The sequence below is a fragment of the Mytilus edulis genome, chromosome 12 (assembly GCF_963676685.1).
Source record: "Mytilus edulis chromosome 12, xbMytEdul2.2, whole genome shotgun sequence".
Classification (NCBI taxonomy): Eukaryota; Metazoa; Mollusca; class Bivalvia; order Mytilida; family Mytilidae; genus Mytilus; species Mytilus edulis.
The window spans coordinates 28,858,918-28,869,971 of NC_092355.1; the positions used below are offsets into that span (position 1 = coordinate 28,858,918).

At 29.0% G+C, this 11,054-nt stretch overlaps 1 long non-coding RNA gene across 1 annotated transcript; it reads left to right on the forward strand.

Moving 5' to 3' along the window:
* The first annotated feature begins 1,077 nt into the window (after positions 1 to 1,077).
* LOC139498204 (uncharacterized) lies at positions 1,078 to 6,309 on the forward strand. Its single transcript, XR_011657846.1, has 3 exons — positions 1,078 to 1,315; positions 2,128 to 2,205; positions 3,530 to 6,309. It is a non-coding gene; the product is annotated as an uncharacterized lncRNA (long non-coding RNA).
* The last annotated feature ends 4,745 nt before the right edge of the window (positions 6,310 to 11,054 follow it).

An 11,054-nucleotide genomic window follows, 5' to 3' on the forward strand; every position in this document is an offset into this window, starting at 1 on the left:
TTTTTTTTGTTGTTAAATCATTTATAAAAATGATATTGTAAAATTATAATTCACTGTTAGCAGCCATTCTGGTTTTATTTTGTTAAATTAGCTGAGAAACAAGGTTGATGAGTTGTGCACTTGCAAGTGAATATTTGGACCTCATTGAATACGTATTCATGTGACCTTCAAATCAACCCCTAGCTGGAGATGGGTTATCGATGTATTAAGCTATTAAAATTGTAAGGGTTTTTGCAGAACAAATACATGTAGTCTTGGTTACTTTTGCTGTTAATCGCAGGCTCAACAAAAATGAGGAAAAAATATTAAAATTTTCCTCTAGATACTATCTGTTGACTAGTACTGTAAGAAGCTTCAGTCAAAATTGGGTAAAAATCCAGGATGGTTTATAAAATCTAATGTTTTAAAAACTTTAACTACAGAGTGTATGTAATGTTAACTGGGACAAAACTAGTCCATTTATAAGTAATATACGAAAAAAAGGATTTTTTTTTTCAAACTTTACTTTTGGATATTATTTTATGATCATAAACATTTAGCTTCTGTCCAAGTTCATGAAGTTTGGTAGAAATCCAGGATATTTGGAGAAAGTTTTTTTTAAAGTTTTGAGCCACAGTGCATGATGGAGATTTTAGTTTGATTTTGGATAGATATCATTGTCTTGCATACATATATTTACGGAGTTTCAAAACCTATAAAACAACCATATTCCAGTTTCAATTCACAAACACTAAAGAGTATGCACTTTGGATGTGCATTATATTCCTACATCCTTAAGTTAGCGCCGTTAAAATCCCTACACCTTTACTTTCTTATTTGATATCTTGAATTATGTTTTTAATTTTAAAACAAAAACATCAAGTTAGTAAATAGCTGTAAAAATGACAAAAAAAATCAGTGATTACCAGTAATCACTGAAACAACTAGTAAATACATGTAATTACTAAATTGGCTAGTAATTACAGGTATTTACTGAAGTGTTTAGTAATTACATGTAATTCCTAATTTCACCTATTTACTGTAACATATACATGTTACTACAGTTCAGCGACTCAAGTTTAAAAGGCAATCATATAAAAGAATTTAAACTTAATATCATTTTGTATGAACATCATGTTGAATATTTACATTTTCTCAAAAAGTTTTTATTTTACTTAGCTAATAAAGAAGATGATGGATTCCCAAACAGAAATCTTGATGACAGTGAAAAAATTGAAGAATTGCACCAATTGTTACAGAGAATCGATTTCAAGCAGAAACAGATGCTCAAAGATAAGGGAATACAACAGCCATCCATGTTCCTTCACATATAAAGGTATATATCATTGTATATTGTATATATATATTTTGTCTACATTTTCTGAATTTATGATTTTAAAAATCTTTCAAAAGATATAAATGTACATTGTAAGTCATGTAATTCAAATAGAGACGTGCCATTGTCTTTGATAAAAGATAGAGTTACATGTACATATATGCCTTTTTAGTATTATGAGCTTATATACTTACTTAGCCTTGTTAAAATCTATAAATATACCTTATGTATATTACATGTATGTTGAAATGTCTGTCAGAATATATACATATATGCATGTGATCATAATGTTTCAAATAGCCAAACATTGTAAAATATATATATACAACTAGTCTAAACATCAACCCAACAATGTTAGATCTGTAAATTTGCTTTCGCAAATTTTTGGTTCTTCCCTTGCCGGGATTCGAACCCATGCTACTGTGATATCGTGACACCCAATCGCCTGCACTGCAGCCGTCCCGCTAGACCACACGACCACCTGGGCTATATACATGTATATATATATATATACAACTCGTCTAAATATCAACCTAACAATGTTAGATCTGTACATGTAAATTTGCTTTCACAAATTTTTGGTTCTTCCCTCGCGGGTATTCGAACCCATGCTACTGTGATATCGTGACACCAAATCGCCTGCACTGCAGCCGTCCCGCTAGACATATATATATATATATTGAGTATTGGAAATCCTGTACACCCTTTCCTTAGACAAAGTTTAACAAATATAATATGAATGTTTAAATTCAACTAATTATCTCCTGGCAATACACATTTATTTTAGGAACTTTTTATGTTTTATTTTGCAGTAAGCAGCTGTTTGTGATGCTTATAGGCATAAACAATCTAGTCTGGACATGTAAAACAGCAGCTGGTTCTATTTTGAAGTAAGCTATTTGATGATTACATTAATTTGACATGACCAGACCAAGTCTTGGGATAAATTAATAGTACTCATTGTCATGATTGTACTAGCTTTTTATTGTTTTATATATTTTATGGAAAATACTGTTAGTTGAGGCCTGCAAAAATTAATTTATAAGGAGATGAAGTGTTGTTGCCAATGAGAGTAGAGACATCTAACAAATAGCATGAATAGAATCATGGAGGATTGAATTCATACTCATTTTTATTAGAGTGTTACAAAATAATTGCAGGAAAAAAAAACAACAACAACAAAAATCAAAATAATTGTGTATTTAGTAGAATTAGCCAAATCAAACAATAACTGACTTAAATCTTGTTTGAAATTTTCACATTTCTATTGATTAAATATTATTTTATAGATCAAATAATAAATAGATAAAAGGGCAGTAATCCAGTCTCAGATTTTTGTTTTGGTTATATTGTATACAGCTGATTGTATTTTAATACTATTTACAAATACTTCTTATATGTCAAAAGAAAAAAAAAATGCTGTACCTGATATTGTGATTTATATTGAAATTGATAAAGACAACAAACTCAATAATGAGCTATTCCAATATCAATCTCCCTAGGGAAAAAATGGGGTGCTACCTAATTTTAGACCTCCATAGTGCCCATAGACACATCAAACACTTGCCAAAATATAAGCCTGAACCCCTGAGGGGATCACACATCAAATTATAAAAGTTGTATATATTCTACACCGTGAATAAGACCAAACAATGATAGAAGGAGTTAGTTTTAAAATATAATTGAAAAACTAAACTGATACAAATCAATAATTTTTTTGATGTTGATAAATAAATCACAATGTGTAATAGTTGTAATAAATTGTTATGCCAGCCTACAATAGTAGAAGGGGTTTATGTTTAATGATCCATGCTTTTGTTTGTTTATTCTTTCATCTGTTCTGCTTTAGGTTCAAGTTTTGGTAAAAGTTTTTGGTCAGGATAGTTGTTAATGATGTTAACGACCAATCAACTTAAAAATGAATATACATGTGCCTTATGTTATGATCTTTCTAAGGATAAATTAATGGTTTGACCCCAATTTCATGGTCCATTGAAAATAGAAAATTTATCACAACTTCTAGCTATTCTTTTTATAGAGTTATTCCACGAGATATTTTTGGGTCACTCATTAGAATATCTTTTAAATATATGATTTTGATTACAACTGCATTAAGATAGAATAATTGCATGCAGAAAATTATTGCTTTTGTCACATATATATCACTTGTCAATTTAATAAAATTAAACATTTTTTTTTATTACTTTATTACAGAAGCTACAAAATAGAGCTAAGGCCCTTTAAACCAAGAAACTGCCAGTGTCAGAAAAGGACAAACTTAGAAAGGCCATGCAAATTGATTTAAGGTCAAGTTGGGACAGTGATTCTGTAGATAAACTCGCCTGATCACAACTGGGATTTGACTGTCACAAGATTTTAAATCTTACATGGATAAACTAAAGTCATTTACTAGACTGTAAATACCAGAGACAGCTGAATGCACAAGGCAAAGAGCTGAGGTCCAAGTAAATCAGAGAGGCCTTGTCACAAGAAATGCACAGAACTTGCATGGATGACACAAAATTGAGAGATATCAATAAAAATTTCTTTAAATTTTAATAAGGACCAATTCAAAGGTACACTTTTGGAATTTGCAAGAACAAAAATACCTTCATGTTTACTTTTGAATTATAGTTGACAGTTTTCAGTTTAAGGGGGGAACCCTTAAAATGAAGTGGTTTGGTTTATTGAATTTGATTATTTTTTAAAGTAAAAAAATGAATTACTGCTCTTTTATTTCAACATTTGCATTTTTTATTAAAATTATTTACAAGTGCAGCATATCGGTGACATCAGATTATGTTAATGTGTTTGGTTAAGCTACACATATTTCTTTTTACTTAAACTTTCTGTTGCCTTTTCTAATTAATTAAATGCTGAATAATAATTTGAGTGTGGCTCATTTCAGTGTCTTGTATTTGCTGTCAAGATTTTTCCTGTAAGATTTCACATTATTTATAATCGCTTGGTCAAAGGGAGATAACTTTTTGAATCTTCACATTAGATAATCTGCGAAGAGGATTATGTAAAATGTAAATAGTTGAAAATTAATTTTATGGTTCAATAAAATCAAAATAAGTTATTGCCATTCATTATAAATAAATTTCTATCAAAAATAAGGCTCAAAGAATTTTTTTATTTTATTTATATAAATAATAACAAAGTACACACATCATGCACATGTTGACTTCATAAAATTTGTAAACAAAAAAAATTGAAAATAAAACTAAAAAATTTTAACTAATCAGGAGACAGTCAATACACCAAATATATTTATAAGCATATAAACTTATTATTTTCTTCAATTGTCCAAGTACATATTCAATATTGATAATTTTTTGCTTGACATTACATAATTTTGTTGATAAAAGTTTATTTGTGTGCTATTTTATTCAATTGTACATATTTGAAGTATTTCATTACACCTTATTATTTTTATTCTTGCATACAGCATTTGGAATGAAATTTTAATCAATGTTCGAGCAGCAGGATGTTTTTTTTGTCGCGCCTGCAACTTTTGTTGCAGAAAGCTCGACATAGGGATAGTGATCGGGCGGCGGCGTTAGCTAACTTTTTTAAAGCTTAATATTTTAGAAGGTGGAAGACCTGGATGCTTCATACTTTGTATATAGATGCCTCATGTTACGAAGTTTCCGTCAGTCACATGTCAAATGTCCTTGACCTCATTTTCATGGTTCAGTGACCACTTGAAAAAAAAGATCAGAGTTTTTGTAATGTTGAATTCTCTCTTATTATAAGTAATAGAATAATTATATTTGGTATGTGCGTACCTTGCAAGGTCCTCATGTCCGTCAGACGGTTTTCACTTGACCTGACCTCATTTCATGGATCAGTGAACAAGGTTAAGTTTTGGTGGTCAAGTCCATATCTCAGATACTATAAGCAATAGGGCTAGTATATTTGGTATATGGAAGGACTGTAAGGTGTACATGTCCAACTGGCAGGTGTCATCTGACCTTGACCTCATTTTCATGGTTCAGTGGTTATAGTTAAGTTTTTGTGTTTTGGTCTGTTTTTCTCATACTTTATGCAATAGATCTACTATATTTGTTGTATGGAATGATTGTAAGGTGTACATGTCTAGCGAGCAGATGTCATCTGACCTGGACCTCATTTTCATGGTTGAGTGGTCAAAGTTAAGTTTTTGAGTTTTGGTCTTTTTATCTAATACTATATGCCATAGGTCAACTATATTTGGTGTATGGAAATATTTTATGATCTATATTACAGTCGCGCAGGTTTTATTTGACCTCGACCTCATTTTCACGGTTCATTGCTCAGTGTTAAGTTCTTGTGTTTTGGTCTATTTTTTTAAAACTATAAGTAATAGGTCAACTATATTTGTTGTATGGAAGCATTGTTAGCTGTACATGTCTGCCTGGCATGGTTCATCTGACCTTGACCTCATGTTCATGGTTCATTGCTCTTTGTTTAGTTATCTTGGTTAATGTTAAGTTTATGTGACAGTTTTTAATAAAGCTTTATACTTAGGACTATCGACATAATATCAATGATAAGTAAAGAAGGCGAGACATTTCAGTGTGTGCACTCTTGTGAATTTACGAATTATGTTAATCATGTAAATAATGTTATGTTTTTTGTTTTTTGCTTTTTGAAGTTTTTAAAATTGACAAATAATGCTAGCAGGGGAGATTATTCATTAATATTTTTATGATGCCAAACTTGAAATTTAGAGGTGCCTATGTTTGCTTTTTGTTATAACCCAATTGTTATGATTCTTAAATAATCTATACAAGTAAGCATGTTAATTTGTCAATAACCATTATTTTATTAATTAGTTTGAATTTGATGAGGTTCTGTGATGTAGAACTTGACTTTTTTTAAACAAAAGTGTTTTTTTATTTGTTTTAAATGTTTTTAAAATTGTATAACAAACTTTTTGACATTTTATTTTAATTTATCACCAAAACAACTCTAATTTGTCAGTATCTGAATAAAATTAATTTGTTAGATACTTTGTTTCTTTTATTGAAGTATATACAAAGGGAGATAACTCAAAATTGTTTTTTTTTATTATTCTGACCCGATTAGAAGTGAAAATAACTATGCCCAAGACAGGATGACAATAAGAAAATGCTAGAAATTGTTGTGTATGGTTATGCTTTGTCCAAAAGTTTTTGTTATCTCCTGTATTGTATATTGCTGCCATTGTCAAAATCCAAATCACACATAGATAGCCTTGTCCTATAGTTTATATCTGGTGTTTGTGTTTTTTGTATGTCTTAGATTCTAACTCTTCAAGTTCTTATATAAATTCAGATGCGTTGCAATTCTTTACATATAGGTAAAGGCATATTTACAAAATGGTATTGAGCTTTGCAAATGAGTGACATGTATTCGTTGGATTATTGTTTAAGTTTCATCTGAAAAATACAGTCTTCAATGTTACTGACAAATTATACATTTGCACATTGCCATTTGAAACCACAAATATTATTCTACTGTAAATACACAGAGCAGCAATCCATGCCTTTCAAGTCTAATACTTTGTAAACATGGATCAGAAACGTTGGAGGATCAATTTTATATGTACAGTAGCTACAAAGTTATCACCATTAAAAATTCCTGTTTTTCCTAATTTTTGTTTTTTTATTTAATTAGATATTTTCAAACCAGATATTTGGGTTAAAGTAAAAACAAATCCCCAACATCCCTTTTCCAAAAAGCAGAGGGAAAAATTCTGCCTTTTCTTTATTATTCATTTGCACTATTGTTTTGTAAGTAGTTATACAGGATTATATTGACTTTAAATTGCATTAAATTTGATGGAAGTTCTAATTTAAATAAGTCAAAAACAAGAAATTTATTTGAATTTACATGTAATTAAATTACATAATTAATTAAATTTAATTTATATTTAAAATTCTTTAAATTTGAAATTTATTGAAATTTAATTTATATTAAAAGATCTTTAAATCTCAAATTTATTCAAATTTAAATTATATCAAAACTTCTTTAAATTTGAAATTTATTCAAATTTAATTTATATTAAAAATTCTTTAAATCTCAAATTTATTCAAATTTAATTTACATAAACATTTCTTTAAATTAGAAATTTATTCAAATTTAGTGTATACTTAAATTCTTTAAATTTGAAATTTATTTAGATTTAAAAATACCTTTAAACTAGGTTGAAATTTGGGAATTTATTTGCAATATTAAATTTAGTTTAAATCTATATTAAATTAGAAATTTTCCAGCAAAGTAAATGCATAATATTTTTTGTAATTTGAAATTTAATATGCATAACATATGCATTTAATTTTATATTAAATGCATCATTTCATGCAGTGTATGTATTGAGAGGAAAAAGGTTAAGATAATACTTACTTTCTAGCTGTCTGGGTTATCGGCAATATGAATATATTGTTTTGTTTTATTATAGCCTATGTATTGAGGGGGAAAAGGTTAAGATAATACTTACTTTCTAGCTGTCTGGGTTATCGGCAATATGAATATATTGTTTTGTTTCATTATAGCCTATGTATTGAGGGAAAAAAGGTTAAGATAATACTTACTTTCTAGCTGTCTGGGTTATCGGCAATATGAATATATTGCTTTGTTTTATTATAGCCTATGTATTGAGGGGGAAAAGGTTAAAATAATACTTACTTTCTAGCTGTTTGGGTTAACGGCAATATGAATATATTGTTTTGTTTTATTATAGCCTATGTATTGAGGGGAAAAAGGTTAAGATAATACTTACTTTCTAGCTGTCTAGGCTATCAGCAATATGAATATATGGTTTTGTTTTATTATAGCCTATGTATTGAGGGGGAAAAGGTTACGATACTACTTACATTCTAGCTGTCTGGGCTATCAGCAATATGCATATATTGTTTTGTTTTATTATAGCCTATGAATTTAAGGGAACAAGGTTAAGGTAATACCAAATTAATGACCGGTCCACATCATAACAAGTAAAAGGGTAGGGAGAAAATATCAGATATGTTAAGTTCATTATTTTGCAATAACGAATAAAAATTTGTCAACCAAAGTTTTGTTATATTTTCATAAACATATCGTTTCATATTGATATAATTTTTGGATCTTTCATTTGTGTATTTAAGGCAATAGAAAGTTTGGGCTTCAAAGTCTACATTATTATTGACTTTATACAGAAAATTCGCCCTTTTAAAACATTAAATGTTTCAACAATAATACGTGACCACAAAGTAAAATCATTTTTAAAACAATGCAAAAAAAAAAAATTACAAAAAATATTCAGATTAGTATGGTTGCATTTCCATAAAAGAGGGACGAAAGATACCAAAGGGACAGTAATACTCATAAATCTAAAACAAACTGACAACGCCATAAAGTGCATTGAAATGATCAGTGGTATAGCAAACATCGAATCCCCTCACAAAATGTTATCACATACTACTATATATAGTTATGCTTGAAAAAATTAAAGAATTCAAATACTAATTTGAAGTTAGTATGTCATAGTACTGTAAAGCGGGTGTAAAATTTCGCGATTAAGGGGCAACAAAGTATTTTGGCGAATGCTTTAGTCCCAATTAAGTACTCTGTCGTACAATAAAATTGTTGCAGTAAACAATTGTACAAATTGACAAACAAGTGTCTTCATAGTTAAATGATTGTTTTTCCTGTATGAAGTCATCTTTATTGATTATATATTAGATACAATGCAAAGATACATGTAACAAAGAAACGGGCCGGTAACAACCATTGCCGAAAAGTTTGTATGCAGTAATAGTCAGGTGAGTTCGATAATCGAGGACTTTGACCTTACAACGAGTGCAGACAAACTATACGGCAGTTATTTCCTTCCTGTTTTGTTGTTACCTTTGTTTTGTATCTGATTTGTACGACATTTCAAGAAAGAATTCGAAGCTGTACATTTTTCATTTAAAAGAGGTATCAAAATTAAACAGATTAGAAACTTAAATGACCAAATACCGGTTAATTAATGAGTGGCTATTATTTATTTTGAATTTATTGAACCATATTATTAATGTTTGACTCTTCACATTGAATAATCCGTAAATGGTTCTATCAATTCAAAATAAATTATTTCCATTCATTATAAATAAATTTCTATCAAAAATAAGGCTGAAAGAACTTTTTATAATGTTTATATTATTAACAATAACAACGTACACACATGTTGGCGTATGAATACACAACATCAGAGTTGGCGTGTCGCCATCAAAATTGCCAACATTGAAAATACAAGTAATACTTTTAACCAATCAGAAGACAGTATATACACCAAATTTATTTATTGTAAGTTACAGTTTAAACAAACTTACGTTCACCTCCCTTCAGTCTATAGTTTTTTCTCAATAAATTCAAGAATAAAATAATTGCATAAAAAAACAACATATGAAGTAAAAGATGAATATCGTACACATATGAGATATTTAAAATGCAACTTCGCACGTAAGTAATTTATGAGAAAAAAAAAATCAGAAGTAACTTCATGCTTATAGGTTTTAATATATGTTTCTAATAGTGATGGTGAATATCAAACAAATGTAAAAATATGATCAAATCGCAGGTTACCGTCCAAAATAGAGGTATTTCTATAGAACAGAATGTTTGATGGTTTGAAATATAATGATAGAAAATTGAAAAGATGCGCAAACAGTTGTATATAGAGACTGTTTGTATTTCTTCAAATTAGTGAAACAAAAAATACTTTAATTTGTCATAAAATACATTTTTGTATTTAAATTTTTAACATGTAATTTAAAGATCGCAAAATACATGCATATTAACAATAGGACAGTATACAAATCATGCGTTATGTTTTATATTTGAATGATACAGATTAAAAACGGAAGGAGAATGCATTTTCGGTAGGATATTTTTCAGAGTATGAGGGAAATACATTTTCTCCTCAGGAGATAAGTACGTGTGATGGATTCAATATTATTCACGGAATACTTATTTTCGTTGATTTCGTTGGTATATATATGTTGTGTACAAGATGTAAGTTTGTACAAATTATAATTTGTACAGGATTTTTTAACACCTACCTTCTTGTAACAGGTGATACAGGTTTAACTTATAAAATGTACCAGTGTAATGTTTTAAATTAAAAAAAAAAAAATATACGTCAACCTAACATTTAGTGCTATTCTCCTTGCCTTCAAACTGGAAATGAGGATACCTGAATGGTTTAAATTTAAATTTTATCTTTTTCCTTATACCATATTCATATCTATACAAAATCTTTGTGAGGTCTTATAATGTTTTTGTATCAATGCTCAGTATTAGACTGTATCATGAAGTTGTGAAAAATTGACAGAAATATGCGGAGCAAAAGACTGTGTGCTTACATCATCCATTTTTGTTCACCAGATCATAAAACACTGATAACTTGTACAAAAAATCTGTACAAATTATAATTTGTACAACATTACAACTTGTACACAACATATATAAACGACCAATATAAAATTAAAGTTGAACGAAGTACGAAAATCTATTTCTTCTTAATCAACGAAAATTTATAAATCGACAGTGTGTGATTTTGTTATATTTCATTATAAGCTTCAACCAAGGCTAGGCTTCTATTTGACCTTTTCCCAACTTTAGTCAAGTCAAATTTATTTCGTCATGAGATAGGGGTTCGTTGGACTTCTATTCTATCATAGATAAATATTCTGTACTTGACTTTTATCACTCTATCCAGCTCTTTATAACATCGCATAACACTTCTTTA